The sequence below is a fragment of the Agelaius tricolor genome, unplaced genomic scaffold (genome assembly GCF_023055355.1).
Source record: "Agelaius tricolor isolate 1412-34295 unplaced genomic scaffold, bAgeTri1.0.p SCAF_2, whole genome shotgun sequence".
NCBI classification, from domain to species: Eukaryota; Metazoa; Chordata; class Aves; order Passeriformes; family Icteridae; genus Agelaius; species Agelaius tricolor.
In genome coordinates, this window is record NW_027269262.1 from 61089471 (window position 1) to 61103201 (window position 13731).

A 13731-nucleotide genomic window follows, 5' to 3' on the forward strand; every position below is an offset into this window, starting at 1 on the left:
TGCAAGTGGAAAGAATTCAGGACACAAGGAAAAAAGCTTTTGGTGTGGGAATGGTCCATCAACCCAGACTTCACAGCTCCCCGTTAGAGGACGACTTATTCCCTGCCTGCCACACTGCCCATAGGCACACAGCTCTGGTGAAAAGCTGCCACATTTCTGGCTCTTCCATTACAGACTATGTTTAGTATGAGCAGCCAGGGAGTGTCCTCTTGGTGAGTGTCCACACCACAGGAGCTGCCACAGATTTTTTCCAGGACCTGGCCTCTGCTGGGAACTTGTCTGGGAATACCTGATCTTTAGCTGGGCATTAAAAATACCAGCATGAGTATGGAAGAGGATGTGGATGTGCAACATATTTTCCAGATGAAGTTGTACAGAAAGCTGCATTAGGTTGACTCCAGCACACTGTCAGAAAAATGTGAAAGAGTAATTACAAAAATAAGTGAACTTTACCATTTTTCCACCAAAGGCACAAGCTATTAACTGTGCAGCCAAAGGCATTGCCTCTGGCACTACCAGACACAAGCCTGTTGTCATAATTTATAACATCTGTGAGAAGTTGCATTTTTCAGACCTGTTTCATGCCAATTTATAATTTGGTGTTCCCCAAACTACAGACTGACCAGGGCACTGATCTGAAAGAAAGAGACTGCATGATGGCAGTCCATCCCATTTACTGCCATTTATAATTCATTTGCCCCCCCAAAAAAAAGATTTCTAATTTCTCCCCACCATTTCAAAACCATCTTTGTGATAGAGCTACTCACTAAAAGATGCAGAATTACTTTGCATACCACTTTATTTAAATAAACTGTAGTGAATTTAGGTTGGGCTAATATATAAAATAATTCCTATTGATGCATGAAAAAACCACCTCAGATATGCCTTACTCGCCTTTCTTCCCCTTTTGCTCTCATTTTACAGGTCCTGTAGCAAGCAGGATTGCCAGAAGAGTCAATCACAGACACATCACTATTTGAGGGAATACCACACACTTTATACAGAAAATATTTAAACTCAAACATTGACGTCAGCAGAATAATTTTACTTCTGCAAGTTACCCAGTCAGAAAAGTTGCAATGTCAGAACTTGCACACACAAAAATTGAAAGAATTTTTGAAAGAATCAGATTTCTCAGATGAGACCCCTGATAGGAAACTCTACAAACAATACAGATGTCAAATAGACACTATGATCTATGCAAAGTTTTCAGAATCTCAGCATTAATTCTAGAGATGATTCACAAGTGAGCAGCTAAACCCTAAACTTTTGAGGTGAGTTATTCTGGGTAGTCCCAGTCTCCTACTTATGATTACCTCCTGTGAGTATATCATCAGTGTCCTGGTAGACTTTCATTCCACCGGTATCTTTTCCAATTCTTTTGCCAACACATGGTGAGCTAAGGTGGGTGAATGTTTGTAGGTAGCCCTGAGGAAGCCCTGTGAAGGAACATGGTTGCCCCATACACAAAGGCAAACTGATGTTGACCCCATTGCTGCCATGGCACCATACAAAACATGTCTTTAATATCAGTGGTAGTGATGAGCCCGTGTGCCTGCTCCTGGATGGGGGCTGTGAGCTCAGAGATGTTTGGTACCTCTGCTGCTAAGGGGTCTGTGTCAGCACTGAGCTGGCAGCAGTCTACAGTTAATCTCCACTTACCATTTGGTTTTCACTGGCCATACTGGGAACTGGAAGCTGAGTGAGTGAGGATAACAATTTCCCATTTTTTCACATCCTCTAGGGCTGGGGCAATTTCCTCCCAGGCCCCCAAGGGCAGTCATTAGGGTTTGACATTTGTAAATTTTGAAGGGGGAAGATTTGGGGCCATCAGCAAGTCTAACTTGGTGGTTGGTGGTTCCAAAGGACCACTGGCACCCCACATTGTCATGCCAAGCTCTCCCTTCCAAAACATCCAGTCCCAGTAAACTTAAAAGGAAGTTCCCTGTTGCCATGGTAACAGTTTTGGTAGCTTCTTCTCCCAGTAACATCAGAATACCTGCAGTGGTAGTTACTGGTTGTGACACCCCAGCACATTCACTACAAGCAAGGGTGGGACAGCTCCTCAGGTGGTGACAGTGACATCTTGTTTAGTCAGGGCTGATAGCTGAGCCCCAGTGTCCACTAAGAATGTTAGCATTTTGTTTTGGGGTCCAGGAGCTACCATCAATAGATGTCTCAGTTTCCATTACCAGTGAGCTGTCCAGCATAAATCAACACAGCTGCTTTTCCCTTGCACACCTCAAGGGAGAGGAGCTTTCCCTATTTTGTTTAGCACATTTTCTTCCCTGCCTGTGTCGATTAAAGGGGGTGTGCTCAGGCTCAGATTACATTTCTCTGCCCTTGGCTTCTCAGACATTTTGTCCAGCCATTGTAACACCACCTCTTCCAACTTGTCCAGGGGAAACCATCCATTACTCTTTAGAGATTCCCTTCTGCCAGCCTTGTGACCAAATTGCCTCTCATGAGTGGGCACTCCCACCCAGCCTGATTGGCACGGGGAAGAATCCTGTGGGAAATCCTCAGAATAAATCAGAAAGAAATATGAGCAGCAATATTGAGGTACTGCCATGATCATTTTGGCATGCCTTTTCCAGCCCCAGTGCTCCTGGAGGTGTAGGCTCTTTGCCTCTCTTAACCCTAACCCCAACCCCAACCCCAATGGCAGCTTGACCCTGGGCCAGAGGTCCTCACTGCCATAGGTGGCACAGATTAAAGACTGTGGAGCACAGATTAAAGACTGTGGCAATGGTGGCACTCTGCCCTGATGCCCTTGTCATGCCTTTTCAAGTGCCAATGTCCCTGGAGCTGTAGGCTCTGTAGATCTCTGAAGCCTAAACCTAACCCTCAGGGCATCTTGTTTGGGGACAAGAGAGGGGACTGAGGTCCCCATCCCCATGGGTGGTCCAGATAAGAAAGATGTAATGCTGTGACCCTGCTGGGATCACCTTGACATGTCTTTTCCAGCCCCAGTGTTCCTGGAGCTCTTTGACTCTCTCGACCCTATCCCTAAACTATGTGGTATTCAAGACTTTTTTTAAGTGGCAGAACTCTTTATTTAAATATATGAGCACACATATCACTAATATAAAAACTGAAGTATTTAGAAGGAAAAAAAAGATTTTAATATTCAATTCAGTGAGATGAAGGTCCAGAAAACCCCAGGAATTTAGATCAAAGGGGGACAATTCAGGATGAAATGGAAGCAGTATGAATGATGCATCTCTTCTTAGCCATCAGGTTGAAGTCCCTACTAGAAGAGACATCATATTTAACAGCCTTTAATTAATAAGCCCTGTGGAGTAGTACAGGGCCTCAGAGCTGTTCTAAAGGAGGTAGATCAATGCAGACACTTGCTGGCAGCCCCCAGTCCCAGCCAGGTGTTTCACCACATCAGACCTCCTATCCTGCAGATTCACCTGCCTAACATCTGACTCTGCTTTATTTTAGACGATATTTCCCTACTGAGCCGTCACGTTTTGCATAGCAGCGAAACAGCAAGAGGTGGCACACAATCTGTTTGTCTGATGCTCCTTTTGGGGGGAGGGTGGGGTTCACTGGACCATAAAGCAGAAGAGACATGCAAAGGCCCCTGCAGAGTTCTTCACCCCTGTGTCTGACAAGGCACTTTTGGGTGAAGTGAGCCCTGGGGCAGCCCTGTCGGGAGCTGATGCTGCGAAACCAGACACTGCCTGTGCTGAGCCAGCGCCAGCAGAGCTGGGGCTCAGGAAACAACAGTCCCCTCACCAAAGGTGTGTCCTTAGTAACAAGGACCACATTAAACACAAAACTAAAAACTTCAGCAATTACAGCCCACTTCAGCAGTGACCTTAAAGATCACCTAGTTCCAAGTCCCTATCATGGCCAGGGACACTTTCCACTAGACCAGCTTGCTAAAAATCAGCCTGACTTTGAACTCTTCCAGGGATGGGGCATCCACAACCTCTCTGAGCAACCTGTTCTGTGCCTCACTACCCCATGGCAAAGAATTTCTTCCTAATATCTAATCTAAACCTAGCCTATTTCAGTTTAAAGTCACTCCCCATTGTGCTATCTGTACTTACCCTTGACAAAAGTGCCTCTCCAGCTCTCTTGTAGCTCCCTTTTGGTACTAGAATGCTGCTCTAGGGTTTCCCAGGAGCCTTCTCTTCTCCAGGCTGAGCAGCCCCAACTCTCTCAGCCTCTCTCCATAGGAGAGGTGCTCCAGCCCTCTGAGCATCTTCATGACCCTCCTCTGGACTTGCTTCAGCACATCCAAATCTTCCTTATGTTGCAGGGCCCCAGAACTGGACACTATAGTCCACATCAGTTTTCCCATTACTTATCTATAATGAATTCCTGGAAATTGTGTTCATCAGCATTCAGGTTCTTACAGTGTCTACTCATTTAGTCTCAATTGCAATATATTAAAAAATCCAAGCCTGGATAACAAATTTTAAAAATAATTTACAGATAGAAGTACCAAGTTATTTAGCTGACAACAACACACTGCAAGTGGGTCATCCTTTAGCTGAAGAGACACAAATATTCTAAGTGGGAAAAAAGGAATAAGAAATAAGCCTCAAATAATTTCCTCCATGGACAAACCCTTTGACGTGGACATTCCCAGTGGCTGACACACTGGCTTTTTGTGCCTCAGTGCACCAGCCACATGCAGCACAGATAAAGGTCTGTGCAGGCAAGGCTGTGAAGGAAGGTTGCTGTGATCCCTCATGCAGGGCTGCAAGGGGACATTTGTTTGTGAGTGCTGCACACACCTCAGCTGACACCTGGCTGATGCACAGCTCTGGCTGTGTTTTGGAGGCAGGCACGAGGCTCTCCCCAGACACAGAGTCTCCATGTGGAAAGCAGAGATGCTCCATGGCTGTGCAGTGCCTCAGGGAATGCCCTTCCTTCCCTGCCCTTCACCACCTGAAGAAATGAGACAGCTCAGCTCTGGTGACAGAGGAGTCACCCCAGCTGTGCAAAACTCTGGTTACCAGCGCTCCAGCACCCACCCTGCTCACATCAACCCTCCCTGTGGGTGAGGAGTGGGAATCAGCCATGCAGTCCCTGCCTTGGGACCCCATGGAGCAGCAGGACTCAGCCCATTCTGCCTTCCTCTGTGGCTCATGACATTCCCAGCCATGTCACAGCCAGTGCCCACATCTCCTCAGGCCAGGGAGGGCAGGTCAATGCTTGCACAAATGTTGTAGCAAACATGTGGAACAGGTTCTGGCCCCATTTGCACACCAGCCACAGCAGCTGAACACATCAGGGGCCTCTCTGCAGCCCATGCCCTCAGCTTGAGCTCCCAGGGTTACAAACACCTTCCTGCTCTGGGCTAGAGACACTTGTGTAAGGAAAGCCTAACCAGCATGATCAGTTGTAAGACATTGTCTCAGAAGGAACAGGGATACAGCAACTCTTTTTGACTTGGCCCAGAAAATTTCTGCATCACAATTTGGGTCCAAATGGTCAATGCTTCTCTTTTGAATTTTGACCAAATTAGAATGACTGAATTGTTCTTTCGAATTTATTCACCAATCATGGTTTGGTTGGGTGCCAACAGGGACAACTGCCCTATGGTACATGGCCCTACTAAAAGCCAAGAAGGGATTCCTGCCCATGCCTGATCCCCACAAATTAAAACAAACCTTTAGAGAGGCTTTTGGGATGTGAGTGATGTGGATTATCTGCTGTGACATGGTTTAAAACCTCACACCACCTTCTGGCAGTGAATTCCTCTAGATACTCTGTGATGTTGTTAAAAGGTTTGGTGTTGGAAAGTGGGATGAAGAAGAAGTGTAGGCAGTATGGTGCAGGGGAGGAGCCCAGCAGTCTAACTCTTGGGGCTCCTGAGCAGTTCTGGGTATCTCTGGCAGCCACTCTTCTCTGGGGTTCCTAATCATTACAGCTCACCTCTGGTGGATATGGAGTGCTTGTGTGTGATTGATTTGGGACTTGGGTCAGGCATAGGTGTGTCAGTGCAATACAGCAATCAGTGAGGGTGGAAACACTCTGAATCCCAGCACTGTGGGGGTCAGCAGCCTCAGCCCCATCAATAAAGGGTCAGGTAAACCATTCCCCACCCAGTCCAGTTGCTGAAGCTGGCACCAGCAGCTCTGTACAGAGAGCAAGGTAAAGAAGACTGCACATTCCAGCTGGTAACAACCCTTGTGCAAAAGCAAGAGAAATGTCTTATTAACACAACTGCTGGTTTTAGCCATGAACAGCTGGCTTACAGCAGCCCTGCCTCTACACAGCAGCCCCCAGCAGGCACCTGGAGTGTTGTAGGAATTACCAGTGCAAACATCACACACCAGCATTGTCCTGACACAGAGCACAGCTCTGACACCAAGTCAGCTTCACAGATTTTCTCAGCCTTCAGGTCCCCCCACTGGGTTGTCCAGGTCCAGCACCAGATTTTGGGAGTGCCTCACCCTTCAGAAACTACTTGATGTGGGAGGGTGGTGGATGCTCTTCCCAGAGGGTGGGAAATCCCTGCCCTTCCTTTCTGGATATCTTCCAATGGAGAAGAGAGGCAGGCAAGCACTCAGATGTGTAGAGGTAAATGCTTTGGTTTGCTTAGACACAGGCTCCATCTTCACATCTCTCCCTGTGCCACCAGCTAACCTGGCTGACACCATTATCCTCTAACTCATAGGTGCCTGCAGTTCTCTCAGGAGAATGTTGGTATTAGCAAGCTTGCAAATTGCTGTTCTGCAAGACATTTAAAGCCTCAGTAATAGCAGACATCAACAAAATAAAAATCTACTCCAGCTAATCCAGGTGCCTAAAAATAGGATACAAAACTGCTCTGCTGTGATAAACCTACGTGTATTTATAAAGCCACAGAATTGCATCACAGCCACTGAGCTGAAAACTTCAACAATAACTGTTAATATAAGATGGGGAAAAGTAGGTTTCAAAACTCAGACAGAGCAAGCATAAAGCACACAGCTCCTGAAAGCCCATGGACGGCTCAGTTCCCAGTAGTTCACCTGAAACACAAAGCCAGCACATGATGCAGTCATCAAAATGCTGAAGCAGGCTCTGACCAGCCCTGAGCTCTGGGACTGTGCCCTGCTGCCATGGAAGCCCTCTACACAGGCTCCAGAGGAGGGGGCTCACTTCACACCAGAGGAGAACACTTGCCTTCACAAAAGGGACCCAGCAGTGCAAGCTTCAGCACAGTCTGGGTTTAGTTGCTCACAGTTTTGGACCTGATACTTTCCACGAGGAGCAATATTTTTGCAAAGAACTCAAGGAAATTTGAACACTTCCTTTTCCCAGGATCTGATAAATGCTAGAAAGCCCTCTGTCCTCTAATCTCTTTTTTGATGCACCATAACAGACTATTCAACAGATGTTTGGGGTGAAGTTAGAGACAAATGAGATTATGGAGCCAGTTTTATGCAACAGTCAAGTCACTCAGTTACAGCAATCACTTTTGTCCCTAGAAATCATCAGGTCAGCACCAAAACCCTTTTAGTAGTTCTGCCACAGAACCCACAACAGAAGGAAAACTCCCAAGTGACCTCCTCAGCATCTAGTTGTGCTCCCAGCTGGAGAGCTGTTAGTTTAAGCAGATTATTTCAGAGAGAAAGTAGCACATGCATGAGCCCTGCAACAGCCCTCTGCGACACAGGACACAACAGCTGCCTTACAGAGAAACATTTCACATGATCCAGGAGTTCTTGCCTCACACTTGCTGCACTGAGGGTAGGTGTTGTACAAAACCACCCTCTGACACACACACACACTTTCCCTGTGGCTCAGCACCCGCTCCCAAATGACAGCTCAGCAGTGTCCTGCTGGGGCACTGAGCCAGGGGACATCTGGCTTCACCCTCTCCCAGCCAGCAACTCTACCACAGCCCATCTGCATCACCCACTGCAGAAGCACTGCTTTATTTCCTTTCATTTCCCATGAGGAGACAGCACAAAGTCCATCTAATCAGGGTAGATGCACACAGCTTTATCCAAGTTCCTGCATCTTGATAACCAGCACAGGCACAGAGTCCTGGCTGACGTCACACACTGGGAAACGAAAGGATCTCCATCATATGTTGGAAACAGCATTATGCAAAGTTATTCTATTGCTGTTCCATAAACATCCAGGATAGCTGGACACCTTGGGCAGCACACAGCTGAGGAGGAGGCTGCCTGCCACCAAGATCCCAGGCTGGTTGTGCACTGTGACAGTGGGCAGCACTGCCCCTCAGGACACAGGGGTTGCTTGTGCACCACATGCTGCAAGGCAGGGACAGCTTGCCACAAACAGCCCTTGTGTCTGCACCCTCGTGAGCAGCCAGCTCTGAGTCTCTGATTAGGTTTCATTTAGGTGGCAATAAACCTCAGCTTGTTCTCAGTGCGTGGTCCAGCAACTAAAATTCCTCACGGATAACACTTCACACAGTGCAATGTGCTAAGAAAAATATTCCTGCAAATGCATCAACATCTTCCAGTGCTAAAAGGCATCCAGGTGTGGATTTAAGCCACTTTAAAAGTAAAAACTAAATGTTTTTGAGTTTCCCCCTGCACAGGCTCCAGGCCAGGTCTGTCAGAGCACCTGTGTGCCCCTGAGCACTGCAGGGACAGACTGAGCAGCACAGTCAGGGCAGTGCCTGTGTCCCTCACCTCCCTGCTCATTTCAAACCTTCACCAGACTTTCAAACCCCTCCTTTCTCACTCAAACCCAGAGTTTTTAGCATCACTGGCTGGCTGCTGCTGGGTATGAGGTCACAGCAAGGAAACAAGTCCAGCAGCTAACGGAGCAAATGAAGGTCACTGCTATAGAGTAAATCTATTGAGGTGTCTGAAGTTCTTTCTTCCCTCCAAGATCTGTGTTCTGCCTGCTTTGCAGCTGTCATATTGCTTAAGTAAATCAATAGCTAATAGCTTCATTCATGCTCTATAAAGAGCCAGAAAGGCTTTTTGTTCTGGGTTATGCACAGAAGAAAAACTGTGGTCCATAAGTATTATGCTACAAAGTAGTCATTTCTATCCTGCCATCACACTCCTTGTGAGACAAAAAATTGAAAAAAAACTCTGCCTGAAAATATTCTGTCCCCAGTCACTACACATAAAAACACCTCCCAAATGATTTATCTGATTTTAAATTAAAAATTAAACAAAATTTTAAAAATGAAATTAAAAAATAAAAATAATGCCTAATAGGAAAAAAAAGTTACCAGGGTACAACGAGAAGTGCTTTGGTCCAGCCACCACCTGAACTGTAGCAGTGTGTGTGCCTGAGGGTTCAGCTTCAAATTTCATGACACCTAGTATTAACACTCAGTAGACAAACAAATGTGCCAACACCTGAGCTGGTCTTGCTTGCTTAGCTCTACAAATTTTACCTAAATCAGCATTATCTTTTTCTCCCATCCTGCCATAGTCAGACCGTGCAGAATCATGGTGAATTTTTCCAACATTTTTAATTATTTGCATTTTTGACTGTTTTAGCAGAGGTGGCTCCAAGCACCTTTGCAGACCATGCCTTTGCTATGAATGGAAGCAGTGTCTAGCACTAGGGTTTAAAGGATGTAGAAGGATGAGGTAGACAAGGACTGCTGCTGACAGCCAGATCCAGTGCCTGTCCACCTGCAGAGCTGAGCTGCTGTGGGGCAGGGGGCTGGGCTGGAACTGGGGTGCTCACACCTCCCTTATCCCAGAACCTGGCACCAAACCTCGGGAAAGATGAACAGGATTAGATGCTGCAGGTGCTTCTTCCCTGAAATTGTGCTTACAACCACTGATTCTCTTCAGGGCAATATTTCTCTTCTTACCTTGCTGTTACCTGCTCATTTAAACCTGGAAAAGAGAGAAACCTGCACGCTTACTCCTGCTTTCCCCAAGGGCAAGGAACACAATGCTGGGTTATAAACACAGGCCCTGATGACTCCTGGGCAAATGTTTACCAGCAGGAAACATTACAGAATCACAGAATATGCTGAGTTGAAAGGGTCCCACAAGGATCATTAATTCCAACTTTCAGCCCTGCACAGGACCATCCATAAAACTGCTGACAGTGTCTGTCATGAACTGAACTGAGGCTCCAAACCTCAAAGTTTTAGTGAACATGATTTCCAGAGGATTCAAATTCTGCAGCTATTTACGGACACATGGCTGAGTGCCATTCACTATATGCATGAGATGGGAGAACTTGAAGAGAAACTCCCCCTGACATGTTGTTAACACCCATGTTTGCTCCTGAGCCATTGCTGAGGGAGGGAATCAGATGCCACACGTTGTCACCAAGCTCCTCAGGAGCTTTGTGGGGAGAGAGGCATCTGCTGCCAGCCAGCCATGGCTCTCTCTCCTCTCCAGGGCCAGGACCAATGGAGCCCCTGTGCCTGCTCGGACTTTTGCTGCCTCCACTGCTCCCTCAGAAGGGTGACCTCGGGTGACCCAGGGCATGTTTGCCATTTTCCTCCAGCCAGACAGACAAAAGCAATGGAAGATGTAATGTGTTTTGCACATTTGCCCAATGCAATTAGCAACAGGCTCTTAGCCGAGGGGCTGCATTGTCACACTCAGCTGGAGCCAGCTAAGCTGATTTGTCCCTGTTCGCAGAACTCCCCTTTTACAGGCCACTGGCTATGGTCAAAGGACAAACTGATGAGGTCCCATGTTGGCCCCAGCTGCCAAAAGGTCCACCCCCTCCACCTGGCCCTACAGGGAGGTTGGAAATTTCTCTCTCGCTCTTGGACAACAGGTCCATGCTGCAGGAACTTCCAGGCTCCCCCATTCTCCTATTCTGCACTGGAACTCTTCTGCCCCAGCTTGGCTGGCCAAGTGGCTAAAATACCCGTGCCAGCACTGCAGGCCAGTATTTACAAACTGCACAATGTACAAACACAAGCATAACCATCGCTTACTTGGCCCAGGGGAAAATGCTTGCACTCCAGAGTGCTCACCACAAGGCACAAAAGGAGCATCAGCTCAGCAAACATAGGATGCTCCACACCCAGTCACTGAAAGTTTGCTAAAAGAGATGCTGTATTAACAACAACAACAACAAAAAGAAAATAAAATGAAAAAAAAAAAGAAAAAAAGAAAAAAAAAATGGGGGGATCAGGGGAAAGAAAAGAAAAAACTCTCCTCTTCCCGCCAAAAATTATGCAGCAGCAGGTCCACAGAGTGTCTGCCAGATGACCCGCTTGTCACACTCACAATTGCTTCCCATCTGGTGTCTGGAGCACACAAAGCCTGGCCGTTTGCCAGCGCAGGACGACGCACAAACTGGCCTACTTCTGGTGACACGGGCCCTCCAGACACCGCTGATCCCCGTTTCCGTATGGCTGCGGAGAACGTGGCATTCATTTGTAAATTGCCGGCGGCTGATTTATCCGGCTATTCGCGCAGCTCACGCTCTCCCTCCCTCCCCTGCGCAGCCCCAGCGCGGGGCGAGCGCTCTCGGAGCCCGCGGTGCCGCGAACTCTCGCTGCCAGCGTGAGAAGCAGGCGAGCAAGGACGCTGCCCGCCCGCACAGCCCTCGGCTCCGAGATACCAGCCAGCAGTGCTAGCCTGCTCATCCCTACAGCACATGGAAGCACATATTCAGCCGCTCCTGTGTACAAAGCTAGTTCCTTTTCCAAACTCTGTCTTTCCACCTAACACATAGGCATAGCTCCTGCTGTTCAGACGGTTCCTACAAAGGCTTTTGAGATACTTTGTATCACTGCAAATAAGCAGTCTTCAATAAGCACTTTTCTCTGACTTTTCTTTGTCTGCTTTACTGCTATGTCCTGTTCAGAATTTTTTAATTGTTTATTTAATGCCTACTGGTGCAAAAGCCTGACACCCTCAGAAAGCTGAGCAAATATTCCCCAACCTATGGAACAGACCATTTTGAAGCAGAGTGCACAACACTATAAGGGGTAGAAGCTCTGATGGTTGTGCAACCAGCAAACATCACTTTTGCAAGGAGCAACTATGACCAAGTAACTGGTCAATGGTGGGCAAGGAAGCAGATGCTGAGTATGCAGAACTCTCCCTCCCAAAAGAGAAAAGCACCCCTTCCCCTCAGACAGTGACACAGGACAGTGACCCGTGTCCACCACTGCCAGCCAATACACAGCCCATTCCCATCTTGTTTGCACTAAGGCTGTTAACATCCATTCTCTCTGTAATCAGTGTGTGATGACACAGGAAATCAGAGGTCAGGTAAAGTAATCCAGAGGACTCTAAAATAAACCCAAATTAGAACCCAACATTTCTGTAATACATAGTAGCAGGTAGGCAGAACTCCCATTGCAATAGCAACTGCATCACTGGGGTGATACAGCCCAAGAGTGGGCACTGTCAGAAGGCTGCTTTCAGTTCTGTGCCTCACAAAAACCACAGACAGCACTGAAGCAAAAGAGAAAATGAAGAAAGAAAACCACACCACCAGCAGAAGCTGAAACTGAAGAATGCCATATTGCACATCTCCTACTCCAGAAGCAAACAGAAGCTGCACTACTGAAGTTTGTTAAGGTGATCTAGTATGAGCATTTGGATTTTTGCTTCATACAAAAATGTAGGATTGTGTATAAATGTCCAAAGCTTACCTGTTCTTCCAACACATCATGCTAGCAGAACTACAAGGATCCCATTGTTCCCTTCAGCTGCAGGGCAAGAATCCAACCCACTCAAGGGATAAACTGGCTGTCTCCAGTGGAAGCCACACACACCAATATGCTGCAGCTTCAAGAGGGACCAGCCTTTTGGCTCTGCTGGCTCAGAAACAGTAATCCACAGCTTCCTCATGAAAGTAAGCATTTAAGCCTGTAAAACTTCAGCTTATCCAACGTCAAGGAAACTTATGAAAAAAAATTACATGAGGTCTAGCATTAGAAAACATCAGTATTTTCTGTCTAGGTACTGAACCTTTACCAGAGTATTGTTACAAAACCAAATGCAAGGATCTATTTCAGTTTCAAAATTTTTGTTGTTGGCATTGTGCGTCTTGGTCACACAAGGTACGGTGCAACCTTGGTGTGGGTCCATGAACATTCAGTGTTAAAACCCTTATTTCATAAAGCTTGATTCACTCACAGCATTGGAATAGTTCTAGTTTGGTGCAAGCCTAGTAGAGTCATTCTCATGCGAAATCTGATTAACAGCAGTAGGAACTGGGATTGTTCTCACCTATCAATTCCTAAAGACCATTTCCTCCAAGTAAGTCAGACTCATAAGAAAAACTTCCTGAGTTTTCATATAATAAATCTTGGGATTGTAGTTCCTGCCAAACCTGCCTTATTTGCTGTCCATCTGCTCTACTTTGTTTCACTGAAAAAATTCAATTCAGAAAAATGAACTTGCTACATCACTAGACTTTGCTTTCTTCTACCTATACTTTGCTCCCATTTCAGACATCAGCAGCCCGCACAAACAACAGCTCTAGTCAGTCCACCTCACTTGTCCCAAGTGATGGAAAACTTCACTTGCAAACGAACACAAGCATGTCTGCAGGTTACTCATACAGTGGCTATGACAGCCAAAGCCCCTGGAACAGTCAAGAGTTTGCTCATACAGCTTAAAGCTGGATGATACGAATTACCAGCACCTATTTCTGAAGAAGTGGCTCATGTTAGTCCCTCTTGTCCTTTTCCTTCAACAGATTACCTTAGTTATCAATTATACTGTGACAAAACTGGGAAACTGAAATTTTGCATTGAATGCCCATGTTTCGATCAAGAGAGTTTAAGTCTAACACTAACTCAGATTAATACATGTATGTGAGAACTACTTAGAGGGAGGG